Genomic DNA, 13,710 nt, shown 5'->3' on the forward strand with positions numbered 1-13,710 from the left:
AATCTGTGACTCCTGTGGGCAAGTTACAGCAGATCCAAATCACCAACCTCTCAAAATTTCATCACTGTGGATTTAATTGCTACTGGATGACAGTCATTAAGGCTGGTTATCACATTCTTCTGAGGCACTAGTGTAATTGAAGCCTGCTTGAAGCAGGTTTGTACCTCAGAATGATGAAGGAAGAGGTTAAAAATATTGTTGAGCAGTCCAGTCAGTTGATCAGGACAGATCTTTAGTACTTGGCCAGGTATCCTGTCAGGACCGGATATTTTTCATGGGTTCTGTTCACACATTGGGTTCAGAGACTGAAATCACAGGATCATAGATTTCATGATGGTTTCTCCATGTTTTGACAGTCAACATGAGCATAGAAGGCATTGAGCTCTAGATGAAGTGAAGCTCTGTTGTTGCCTATATAGTTTGATTTAACTTTATTGGAGTTGATAGTATTCAAGCCATGCGATAACTGTTGAGCATCCTGCATTGGTTCAAATTTAGTCCAGAATTGTTACTTCGCCCGTGAAACTCCCTTTCCTACACTGGGGAGGGAAGATGGTGGCGCAACACAGCGCGCGCAGCCATTCTGAATGATATCGATATGTGTAACTAGGGGTGCCATGCACAATCCGGATTTGATGGAGACAGCCATGAGGAGCGCAGAGGAACATCTGGAGTAACTTCTGAAATGCCTGCTTTGCTGTCGTTGCTACTGTGCGATCAAGAATCTCCGGAAACGAAGGCCCCAAATCCTCGGCTTTGCCTATCACCTGTTTCCAGGGCCGGGGTCGAAGCACTCGGCAGAGATGATGCTCGGTGCTCGGTGCTCGGTGTCGGGAGGCGGTCGGAGGCTCGGAGTTTTTCAGACGGACTCGGAGTTGGACTGTGGTCGGATGCTTCCAGGATGTTGCACCGGCAAGTTGGCGGTGCTGGAGGTTTACTGTCTGCGTGAGATGATGGGACTTTCAAGACACTTTGAGACTTTTACTGTGCCATGGTCTGTTCTTACCAAATTACGGTATTGCTTTGCACTGTTGTAAATATATGTTATAATTATGTGGTTTTTGTTAGTTTTTAAGTTGGTTTGTCATGTGTTTTCATGATATCATTCTGGAAAAACATTTTATCATTTCTTAATGCATGCGTTACTAAATGACAATAAAAGAGGACTGCGTGTCCTCATAATCATCGTCATAAATGGCTTTCCAGAGATCATACCTGGACCTTTTGTAACATTGTTGGTCACCAGACTTAAATTCCTCAGGCCCTCAGCAGATTGTGGATCTCATGGTTCATCTAGGGCTTCTGGCTGGGAAAATCTCTGAATGACACTTGTCAACAGCTGTAAGTCCATGACAACCATCATGTATTCATTCAGATCTACAGATGAGTCCTTGAACACAGCCCAGTCTACCAACTCAAAGAAATCCTGTAGCTGCTCCTCTGCCTCCCACGACCACCTCTTTGTTGTCCTGATCTCTGGAGCTTTGCCTTTAGCCTCTGCCTACGGTATATGCAGGTAGGAGAAGGACAGCCAAGTGATCAGGTTCACTGAAATGCAGTCTGGGCATAGAACACTAGGCATTCCTTACTTGAGTATAATGTTGGCCCAGTGTTTTGGGACCTCCGGTGCTACAGGTTATATGCTGATGGTAAATGGGCAGTTTTTTCTTCAAACAAGCCTGGTTGAACTCTGATTATGATTTGAAATGCTTCTGGATAGACTTCCTTGTTTGGTGATGGCATCATATCTCAAGAGCTCGATTATAGTCTGCCACTGGTGGTATGTAAACTGTGGTCAGGATAATGGAGGAGAATTCCCTTGGTAAATAGAACAGATGGCATTTGACTATTAGGTGTTTGAGATTTCCTGGTGGTGGCTGATGGAGTAACAGCAATCCACTGTTGCCCCAACTTTAATTATCTTACTATTTCCAAACTGTCTTGAAATTTCTTTTTTAAAGTGTGATATTCTTTCATTATGGCCAGAAGGAGTGCCAGAGGTACTAAAAAGGATGATTTTCCTGCTTCTTTGGATTCTATTATGGAATTGCTGCAAAGTCATACATGAGAAGCCTGTGAGAAGTTTCAACAATTCAGCACTGAATTTAAACAAATAGATGGTAAATTGGACTCTATTCAACAAACTCTTAATGAACACGATAAATGTATTAAAAATAATGAGGAAAATTTGTTGGCTCTGGAAACAGAAGTGGATGAATTGCAGAAGCTTTGTGAAAAGCAATTGAAGTCCAATGGAAAGTTCAGACAGAAGATTATCGACCTAGAAAATAGAAGTAGAAGGAACAACCTATGGGTTCTAGATCTGGAAGAATTAATCGAAGGTAACTATCCTATGGAGTTTTTTGAAAACTTTTTGCAAGCATTATTTCCGGAGATTTTGACAACTGTGTCTATAATCGATTGAGTTCACAGATCTCCTGTGCTTATATCTCCTAACGCTCAGAAACCAAGATCAGTAATAATCTGCTTTCATAAGTTTAAAACAAAGGAATTCTTAATTCACAAATCTCATCAAAGAGGCATGATTGACTATAATGGTCGCAAGATTATAATTGTTGAAGATTATTCGCCTGAGGTTATGCAGGAATGTGTTAAATTCAAAGAAGTTATGTCCGAGCTCTTTAATATGGGTTTCAAGCCTTCCCTTCGCTACCCAGCCCAACTCAGAATCACACTTAAAAACGGTTCTTTCAAATGGTTCCACTCGACTATTGAAGCACAAAAGTTCTTAAAATCCGATGGTTAAATCTAAAGACTAACTGTTTAGTTTCCTCCTTACATGAAGACACAAGATTAAATGAGAAACTTTTAATTCATAAATCCCATTGAAGGGATATGTCTGGTTATGGGGTGGAATATTAAGATTTTCAAAGGTTATTCACTTGAGGTTATGCAGGAGTGTGCTAAATTTAAACAAGCTCTGTTGGAATTCTTTTAACAAGGGTTTTAACCCATCCCTTGGTTACCCAGTTTGACTGAGAATCTCATTAAAGATGGACCCTTCAAAGGGTTTCATTTGAATGCTGAAGCAAAGATTTTTTTTTAATTTGAAAGCTAATTGCTTAGTCTGATTTTCCATGAAGATATAAGATTAATATTTAATGTCTATCTGTATGAATAATTGTATCTTTTACTTTTGGTAAACCTTTGTAACTAATTTCCTTTCCTATTTTTAATACTGTATTTTTGATATACGATAGCTGAATCTCTTGTTTGGGTATTGTTTAGTCTAGGTTGGAATATAAATAACCTTGAAACTTATTGGAGCGATCACCAGGTTTTTGGGGTGTTGTCAGTAGTTTATACATGCCGACTTTCTTTTGGTCGGTTTTCTTTCTTTGGGAGGTGGGCGGGGTTATGGGGTTTTTTTTCCCTAGAAGCTGTTTTCAAATTTTTAGCCAACTTGTTGCTTGGTTACCATTTCTCAAGGTTTACGGCTTGGTTTTTAACTTACATTTTAACCCTTTCTTTAAATAATATTAAAAATAGACCAAACTATTAATTTACTCAGTTTTAACATGAAAGGATTAAATCACCCTCTTAAACATAAGATTTTTTGCTTATATTAAGAAATTTAAGGTCCCTATTATTTTTTTTACAAGAAACTCATACGCAAATGTGATAATCTACCGATTTTTAGCCGTTGGAATAGACTTTGTTTTCACCCTTTACAGACCAAATCTAGAGGAGTTTTGATTCTTATAGATAATATACTTTCCTTTATCCAACATAAAGTAGTGTCTGATACTAATGGACGTTTTGTTATAGTCTCAGGAAAACTAGATAATAAGTTAATAGCACTTGCCAATGTGTCTGCCCCAAATGTAGATGACCCAGGATTCTTTGAATGCTTTTTTTCATTTTTACCAGATCTGAAATTTTATTCATTGGTGATGGAAGGAGATTTTAACTGTTGGCTAGACCCAATTTTAGACTGATCAACTTCTAAACCAACGTCTCTTAATAAATCAGCTTTGTTTATTCAATCCTTTTTTATTGAAGTGTGGTATAGTTGATGTTTGTCATTTCTTACATCACTTAGATAGGGAATATTCATTTTTTTTCCCCATGTTCATCACACATATTCCAGGATTGATTATTTTTTTATCAATAGTCAAATGATCTCATCAGTTCGCTCCTGTGAATATATAAGAGATTGCTGTTTCAGATCATGCTCCTATATTTTTTATCTTTAAAACTCCCTGGTCTTCTTCAAACCAACAGTTTCTGGTGTTTTAATACAACTTTGTTATCTGATAAGGAATTTTTAAAATTCCTAGAGAATCATAGTATTTTGTTTTTTGAAGAGAATAAAAAGGAACAGACTTCTAATCTTATTGTATGGGATACTTTCAAGGCCTATATTAGAGGACAAATTATTTCTCATACTGTGAGGGTTAAGAATAAGGCTAATAAAGAAAGAATTGAATTAGCCAATCAATTAAAACAATATGCTATAGCTCCAGATCCTGTTTTATATAAAAGACGTGTTGAAGTTAAAACTAAATATGATCTTCTGTTAACATATCCAATTGAAACTCAACTTCTTAAAGATAAAACTCAATTTTACATTCACGGAGATAAACCAGGCAAAATATTGGCCAACCAATTAAAAACTTCTGTAGTTAAACAACAAATTAAAGAAATTTGCAAAACTAATGGTGATAGGACAAATGATTACTCTGAAATAAATGATACCTTTAGAGAATTCTATTCTAAACTTTATAATTCTGACTTCCCTAAAGATAATACTGTAATGAACAATTTTTTAGATCAATTAAATATCCCTGCACTTTCTGCAGATAATTGCAAACAGATGGATCAACCCATTTCTTATGAGGAAATCGCTGAGGCTATACGTTCATTAGACTCAGGGAAGGCTTGGGTCCAGATGGAATTTCTGGAGAATTTTATAAGGCTTTTTCTTCATTAGTTATACCGCAGTTACACTTAGTCATTTTGGATTCTTTCAAATTGGGTAGTTTGCCTCAATCTTTTTATGAAGCTTCCATTTTGCTTATCCTAAAAAAAGAACAAGGATCCAACTGAATGCTATTCGCATAGGCCAGTTTCATTACTTAATGTAGATACTAAAATTCCTTCTAAAGTTCTGGCTCATAGGATTGAAAATATTTTACCTTCTATTATTTCTGATGACCAGACTGGATTTATTAAAAACCGGCATTCCCATTTTAATATACGCCGTGTATTAAATGTTACTTACTCTCCTTCTCAGGAGATATCAGAATGTGTGATATCCTTAGATGCCGAGAAGGCCTTCGATTGGGTTGAATGGAATTATTTATTTAAAACCTTAGAAAAATTTAATTTTGGACCAGATTTTATTCAATGGATTAAGTTACTTTATCTCCTTCTGCTCGAGTTCTTACTAATTTTCAAAACTCCAAACCATTTAAACTTCACTGCGGAACTACAAGCGTTTGTAGACAAGGCTGTCTGTTGAGTCCTTTGCTTTTTGATTTAGCTTTAGAATCCCTTGTTATTGCTTTTCGAGAATCTAATAATACCTGTGGTATTTTAAGGAGAGGTATTACCCACAAAATCTCGCTTTACAATGATGATATATTGCTTTTTATCTCTAATGTTGAGATTTTGTTACCTTGTGTACTTTCTTTACTCTCCCATTTTAGCCAGTTACCTAAGAGTGAATTATTTCCTTTAAATAATTTGGCACCAATTAATACTAATCTTCCTTTTAAAATTGTAAGGAATCAATTTACTTATTTGGGTGTAACAATCATTAAGAATTACAAATACCTGTTTAAAGAAAACTTTCTTACTTTATTGAACCAAGTAAAAAAGATATTAAATTGGTCACCTCTTTCAATATCATTGATTGAACGAATTAATTCTATTAAAATGAATATTCTACCTAAATTTATATATCTTTTTCAGGCTTTACCTGTTTTTATTCCTAAATCCTTTTTTTGACTCTCTTGAATCTATTTTATCCTCCTATATATGGAAAAGTGATCTAGTGATCTGAAGGTCGCTAGTTTGAGCCTCAGCTGAGGCAGCGTGTTGTATCCTTGAGCAAGGCGCTTAACCACACATTGCTCTGTGACCGGTGCCAAGCTGTATCGGCCCTAGTGCCCTTCCCTTGGACAACATCGGTGGCGTGGAGAGGGGAGACTTGCAGCAAGAGCAACTGCCGGTCTTCCACACAACCTTGCCCAAGCCTGCGCCCTGGAAACCTTCCAAGGCGCAAATCCATGGTCTCATGAGACTAACGGATGCCTATAATAATATATATGGAAAAATAAACATCCTCGTTTTAATAAAGTTCATCTTCAAAAACCTAAAAAGGTCTGGAGGTTTAGCCTCACCTAATTTTAGGTTTTATTACTGGGCAGTTAATATACGATATCTTATGTTTTGGATATATTATATTAATTGTGTAGACCGTCCAGTATGGGTTCCTTTAGAAGTTAATTCTGTTAACAAATTTTCTATTATTTCTCTTCTTGGGTCCTCACTTCCTTTATTTGTAAGTAAACTAACTGATGATTTAATAGCTAAACATACTCTGAGGATCTGGATACAATTTAGAAAACATTTTGGTTTACTTGGTTTACCCCTTCTAGTCCCAAAAACTATTCTAATTTTTTTTTAACCCTCCATGACTGATTTAGTTTTTAAAGAATAGGACAGGTTGGGTATTAAATATTTTTGGGACCTGTTTGTTGGAGGAAATCCTTTTTCATTTGAGCAATTGTCAGCTAAATATAGCCGACCTAAAACTCACTTTTTTAGATATCTACAAATTAGAGACTTTCTAAGATCTCAATTATGCACATTTCCTATAAGCTCAGATAAGAACTTACTAGACGTAATTTTTAATTTGACACCTTTTTATAATGGTTCAATATCTAATATTTATGGTACGTTACTGGAGACGAGGAATATTTCTTTAGACAAAATTAAAGATCTCTGTGAACAAGACTTTTACACATCAATATTTGAGGAAACTTGGAATGAAATTTTTAACCTGGTTAATACGTCATCACTATGTTCTCGCCATTCCTTCATACAATTTAAGGTGGTAGATGGAGTCCATATGACTAAAGATAAGCTATCTCGTTTTTATTCGGATATATCTCCCTACTGTGACGGATGCAATAATGGAGAAGCTTCATTAATTCATATATTTTGGACTTGTCCATGTCTTGAAAAATATTGGAAGGAAGTTTTTCCAAACTTTTTCTTTACTTTTCAAAGTCAATTTTAAGCCTAATCCTCTGACAGCCCTATTCAGTATTGTTGCAGGACAAGATATCAAGTTGAAGACATCAGATTCACATATTTTGGCCTTTAGCTCTCTTATAGCTAGGAGGGCTCCTTAATAAACAGCTTCGGTCTTGGTAGGGGTTAGATTCTTATTTTGTAATAAATTAGTATATTTCAATATAACTTTGACTAACCTACATGAATATGGGGTAACGAGATTATTATGAATAGATATAATATAATTGGTAGTTGTTTTTTTTCCATCTTTATATATACTTTCTTGTACTCTGTATTCTTCTATGTAGAAACTAATAAAAATATTGAAAGACTATTAGGTGTTCAAGATCAGGGAACACACATTCGACAAAACCGGCACATTGGCACACAACCGACAGTTTATCACGAAACACACCTCCACCTTTTGCCTTTCCGAATCAGCAGTTCGATTCATTCTGTGAATCAAGAAGCCTTTGGACTGTTTCTGTACAAGTTGTACAAGATATTGATGAGACCTAATTTGTGATATTGCATCCAGTTCTGATTACCTACCTACAGGAAAGTTATCAACAAGATTGAAATAGTACAGAGGAAAATTACAAGGATATTGCTGGGAATTGTTGACCCGAGTTATAGCAAAATATTGAATAGGTTAGGAATTTCTTCCCAGAGTGAAGGAGAATGAAAGGAGTTTTGATAGAGGTATAAATGTGGTGTATCGATAGTGGAAAAAGCCTTCCTGCATTTTCCCTGAGATTAGGTGAGACTAGATCTAGAGGTCATAGATTAAGGGTAAAAAGTGAGAATTTTAAGGGGAACATGGGGAACTTCTTCACTCAGAGTGTGATGGGAATGTAAAATGAGCTGCCAGCGGAGTGGGTGATGGAGGTTCAATTTGAACATTACTGTAAAGTTTGGAGAGGTACGTGGATGGGAGGGGTATGGAGAGCTATGGTCCAGATGCAGGTTGATGGGACTAGGCAGAATAATAGTTCAGCATAGTCTAGATTGGTTGAAGGGCTGGGTTCTGTGCTATATTGTTCTATAACAATTACATTTACATTTTCAGAAAATCAACTTTTTTCAGCCTTGTATCTGTTTTTGTGTGTCTCTTCCGGATTTTATGGTCTCCATCCTTATACGTCTCCTCTGGACACACCTTCTGCTATTCAGTAGCCTTCGAAGCCTCTTGTAGCCATCATGCAATCTCCTTTGGTCTTCACCCTATCACGGATCCTTTGGCCATTGAACACTACCTCATTGTTCATTTTGTCTGCACAGTACTGCTGTCACACACAACAAATTTCACATTTATCAGTAATTTTGTGGCCCTCTGTTGGTTGGGGTAGACCACGGATACTGCGTCCTCGCTCTCTATATGATACCCAAGCCAGGGTGGTACAAAATGGAGAGCAAGTTGTTGCCCATGTAGCAGCCTCCCCTTCTCCATGCAGCTGATGAATTCAAAGGAACGGCAGAGACCAATACAATTTGGCACCAGCAGCATTGCAGAAGTTGCCAGTCAAAGTTGAACTCAACGCAAGACTGCTTTAGGGACTCCTGCTCCCGAGTTTTCCCCGGGGTTTACTCCTGAAGCCTTCCCCATGAGTGGCTATAGCTGCAAGGCAGTGGGGGTTTGAGATCAGAGCTTTCCTTTAGGCTCCATCTGCCTGAAAAGTCTGATTTTAAGGTGTATCTAGCTCACTTTTGCCTCTTCTCCTGTCAGTAGAACAATTCTGCCATGCTTAGTAGCTAAGCCACATGTGAAGGCCAGGAGATGAAGTTGCTTGTCAGAGGCTATTTGAGACGCACACCACTGGGAACATTTCATAGGTAGTGGGCCTTATCCGCACTACCTCCCTCGGTTATGACAATCTTAAGGAACCTTGTCAGTCATAATGTAATAGAGTGCTGTAGATTCCTTTGAGTGAGGAACACACACTCATGATTCCTGGAAGCAGAACCTAGTTAAGCCCTCTTTGTATGTTTGTACAAATTTTCTAAGTTTTAAAGCAATGTTCTTTCATGCTTCTCAAGTAACGATTTCATGCCAAGTCTGTCTCATCCCTCCTCAAAAGGCAGTTCCGCCATCCAAGAAACAGGTGAACTTGCCAGAATAACACACTAAATGCAGCAGGTCAAGTAGCATTAATAGAGAGGAACAAACAGTAGACATTTCAAGCAGAGACCCTTCACCAGGACTGGCTGGTGAACCTTCCAAGATTAAAGAGAAAAAAAGATGAAAAGAATGTTATATTGTTAGAATGAGTAAGGAACTCTAACTTATGTTAATTTCTATGCATACTGCAAATTCATACAACACCATACACTATGAAAGCAATACACAATATTTAGTTGAACGCATGATACGACGGTTTAAGAGTTTGAACAGCAAATCTTTATCTAAAATTTAATGTGTCAAACTGGGGCCTGGAAAATAAATCAGGATTCACTGAAATTGCGAAAATTTGATGTGATGCTGCAATAGGAAGCGATGCATCAGTGCCCTCGAGTTCTATGGAAAGCAACCTCTCATTGCTTCAGGAACCTTCCCAATGCACAGGGTTCAAGGAATCCGTACTTTGGTTTAGTCCATAAGAAACAATAGTGAAAAAATGGCAAAACCAATTAAGCTTCAGCAACTGGACTGAGGAGGTGTAAGAAAGGCTGCACACCTGCACTTTGGGCAGAGATTCCCTTATCGAAGCAACAACTTTCACTAAACTGTAAGTGGAAACCACAGTTTAATCAATATTGTTTGCAAAGAGCTCTCAGAAAGACCAATCACTCAATTTCAGAGGCCCAGGTTCTGAAGCTTGTTGATTAATACTGATGAGACAACGGTGTTGCTTAATGTTTCAGACATCCCACCCTGCAAAAACTCATTTCAGGGAGGTAGCACCACCACCCCTGCCACCGCCTCCCCACCCCAGTCAACCTCCAAGGGTGCATGTATACAGGACATTTGATGACAAAAGAACACAACAATTTATTTGATCACATATTAAAACTATTTATATATATACATATCTATATCTATTCCTTGTTGAGTATTTTGCTGGTAGTCTCAATGCTAATAGCTAAATGCTAATGCAAATAGCTTTTCTATTTCTTTTGCAAACTGTCCTTGTACTGTGAGGTGGCTTGCTTGGCAGATTTGAGCATTTTGCCATTAGTCTCAACCTCATAGCAGTCTGTGTCAATGAATTTGGTAATTTTGCAAGATATCAGATTCACAAGTATTTTGTGAGACAGATGACTTCTGAATTCTGTCTTAATGTGACGCACCATGCTGAATGCCCTTTCTACATCACAATTAGAATTTGGCAGCACCAAAAGCAGCTTCATCAACTGGCAGAGCTCTTTGAATCTCAACAGCCCTGTGCTCACAGATTTTACTTTGGACAGCTTCCCCCAGAACTCATCAACTGGCAAACTTTTGTAATTTGGCACCAGTCCTTCAAGGTTAGTTGAGACATAATCCAGGACTTCCAAGTGGAGCTGGTCTCTTGCATCTGGCTTGATCACATTTGGAAATCTCTCTGACAAAGTCAAAATCTGCTCTGAATTCACCTCATCTTGGCTCTCTGTATTGACCACTGACAGATTTTTCAAGATTTGGTCTCTCATTGGGAACTTCTCCAAAATTTTTTGAAAGCACCTGACATAGAATGCTCTGGCATCTTTGAAGAACTGCTTTGTCTTGTAAGGGGGGAATCTCTTGTGCTTCCTCGCTTAGCAACTGCCTCCTTGCCAGGTACCCAATAAAAAGCTCTTTATCTGGACAGTGAATTTCAGGGTATCTCCTGAATGTTCTGTTCTCTCAATACCTTTGGCTCAATAAATCTGCTTGCTATGTCATGCAGGAGCTCTTCTACACTCTGATCCAACTTGAAGAGGATAGGTGCCTTGTTTTGAAAAACCAAATTGAATTTGTCAAAACATTGTGTGACATTATGGGGAAAGCATGTGTATATTTTCATTTGGGGGTCTTTCAGCCTCTTCTGAATATGAGATGACTTCTGATTCTCACTCTTTGACTCAAAATATGAAATAAAGGCTGGCCATTAGTGGAGCAGATGGTCCAAACCTTTTCCTAAAGAGAGCCAGCGTGTAGGACAATGCTTTTGTATTCTCTGCTGGGCAACATTGCAGAACTCTTGAAACTGTTTTAGGTCTTCTCTTCGTTTGGAACTTTTCTCAAAGTAGTAGTAGATGTCAATGAGCAGTTCTTCAGGTGACATTGAGAGCTCCTTAGCAGCAATTTTGGCACAAATGTTGACCAGGTGACTTGGACAGCCAATGCTGTAAATATGAGGGGCCTGTGCTTTCACTCTTGATCAGACAGAGTTGGTTTTGCCAATCATTACATTGCAGTTGTCACTGCTGAATCCTACACAATTAGACCATTCAAGGCCTTTATCATGAATGGATGATGCAATGCAGTTGAATATGTTTTCAGCTTTGTCATAGTCATACTTCATTGATCCTGGGGGAAATTGGTTTTCGTTACAGTTGCACCATAAATAATAAATAGTGATAGAACCATAAATAGTTAAATAGTAATATGCAAATTATGCCAGTAAATTATGAAATAAGTCCAGGACCAGCCTATCGGCTCAGGGTGTCTGACCCTCCAAGGGAGGAGTTGTAAAGTTTGATGGCCACAGGTAGGAATGACTTCTTATGACGCTCTGTGCTGCATCTCGGAGGAATGAGTCTCTGGCTGAATGTACTCCTGTGCCCAACCAGTACATTATGTAGTGGATGGGAGACATTGACCAAGATGGCATGCAACTTAGACAGCATCCTCTTTTCAGACACCACCGTAAGAGAGTCCAGTTCCATCCCTACAACATCACTGGCCTTACGAATGAGTTTGTTGATTTTGTTGGTGTCTGCTACCCTCAGCCTGCTGCCCAGCACACAACAGCAAACATGATAGCACTGACCACCACAGACTCGTAGAACATCCTCAGCATCGTCCAGCAGATGTTAAAGGACCTCAGCCTCCTCAGGAAATAGAGACAACCCTGACCCTTCTTGTAGACAGCCTCAGTGATCTTTGACCAGTCCAGTTCATTGTCAATTTGTATCCCTCTAGCTCAACACAGGGTCATCTACTAGAGACCTCAGCCTTGGAATCACACCTTCGTTGCCTTTTTTAAAATTATTCCTGTTTCTTGGTTCTTATTTGTTCGGGGAGTAGATCAATTTAGTTTTATTCTGTTAATTTCAATGATATATTGACAGATAAATACACATGGCTAAGGACAAAGTAAAATTCATTTCTTTTCATGTCTATGGGCTGTTAAATCCAATCAAGCGCAGTAAAATTCTAACCAAAATTGAAAAAAGAACAAGCCCATGTAGTGTATTTACAGGAAACTCACTTAAGTGATAATGAGCATGGAAAACTAAAGAGAATGGGCTTCACTAATTTGTTTTTTTCCTCATATAAATCAGGACATAGCAGAGGAGTTGCTATTCTTATCTCAAGCAAGCTAAATTTTGAAAAAGTATTTGAAATGGGAGATAAGGAGGGCAGATATATTCTGGTAAGGGGGAATACAGAAGGAAAATCAGTTACTCTATTGAATATATACACACTCCCAGGAAGTGATATTAGTTTCTTTCAGAAAATTACTAATATTATGGTAATGGAAACATAAGGTCTCCTGATATGTGGGGGAGACTTAAATTTACAATTACAACCAAAGCTAGACTCTTCCAATAGAAAAACCTATGGAACAAAATCCTTACATAAGAAAGTTAATACACTTTTTGAGGATGTTGGTCTAATTGATATATGGATGGGCCTTTTCCCTGACAGAAGGGATTACACTCATTATTCTACCCCCCATTCTGTATATACAAGAATAGGCTATTTCATAACATTTGGAAAAGACAAAGACAAAATAATCTCCAGTGGAATTGGGACAATAGATGTAAGTGACCATGCACCTATATATTTATCTGTTGATTTTGACCTACAACCAGAGAATACTATTTGGAAACTAAATTCAAGTCTACTCAATGATCCCTACTTTAAGGAACAAATTAAAAAAGAAATTGGTCTTTACTTAGAATTCAATGATAATGGAGAGGTTTCACCTCCCATTCTACGGGATACTCTGAAGGCTGTCTTAAGAGGGAAAATTATAGTGATATCTTCATATAAGAAAAAAAAAGGAATAAAACATCACAGAAATTACAAAATAGGCTGAAGGAACTAGAAAAAAAAACACAAATTGAATTTGGCACAAGATACATTAGAGCAGGGGTGTCAAACTCATTTTAGGTCACGGGCCGGATTGGACAAAATGTGACTTCATGCGGGCCGGATCAGTTGTACACATGCGCGTGCTCCCACAGCTTTTGTTGCCTTTGTTTTTTCAATCTGCTCTCATGTGTCTCAGTCTCTGCTATAACTACAAAGTGTTT

The sequence above is a fragment of the Mobula birostris genome, chromosome 7 (assembly GCF_030028105.1).
Source record: "Mobula birostris isolate sMobBir1 chromosome 7, sMobBir1.hap1, whole genome shotgun sequence".
In the NCBI taxonomy this organism is placed as follows: domain Eukaryota; kingdom Metazoa; phylum Chordata; class Chondrichthyes; order Myliobatiformes; family Myliobatidae; genus Mobula; species Mobula birostris.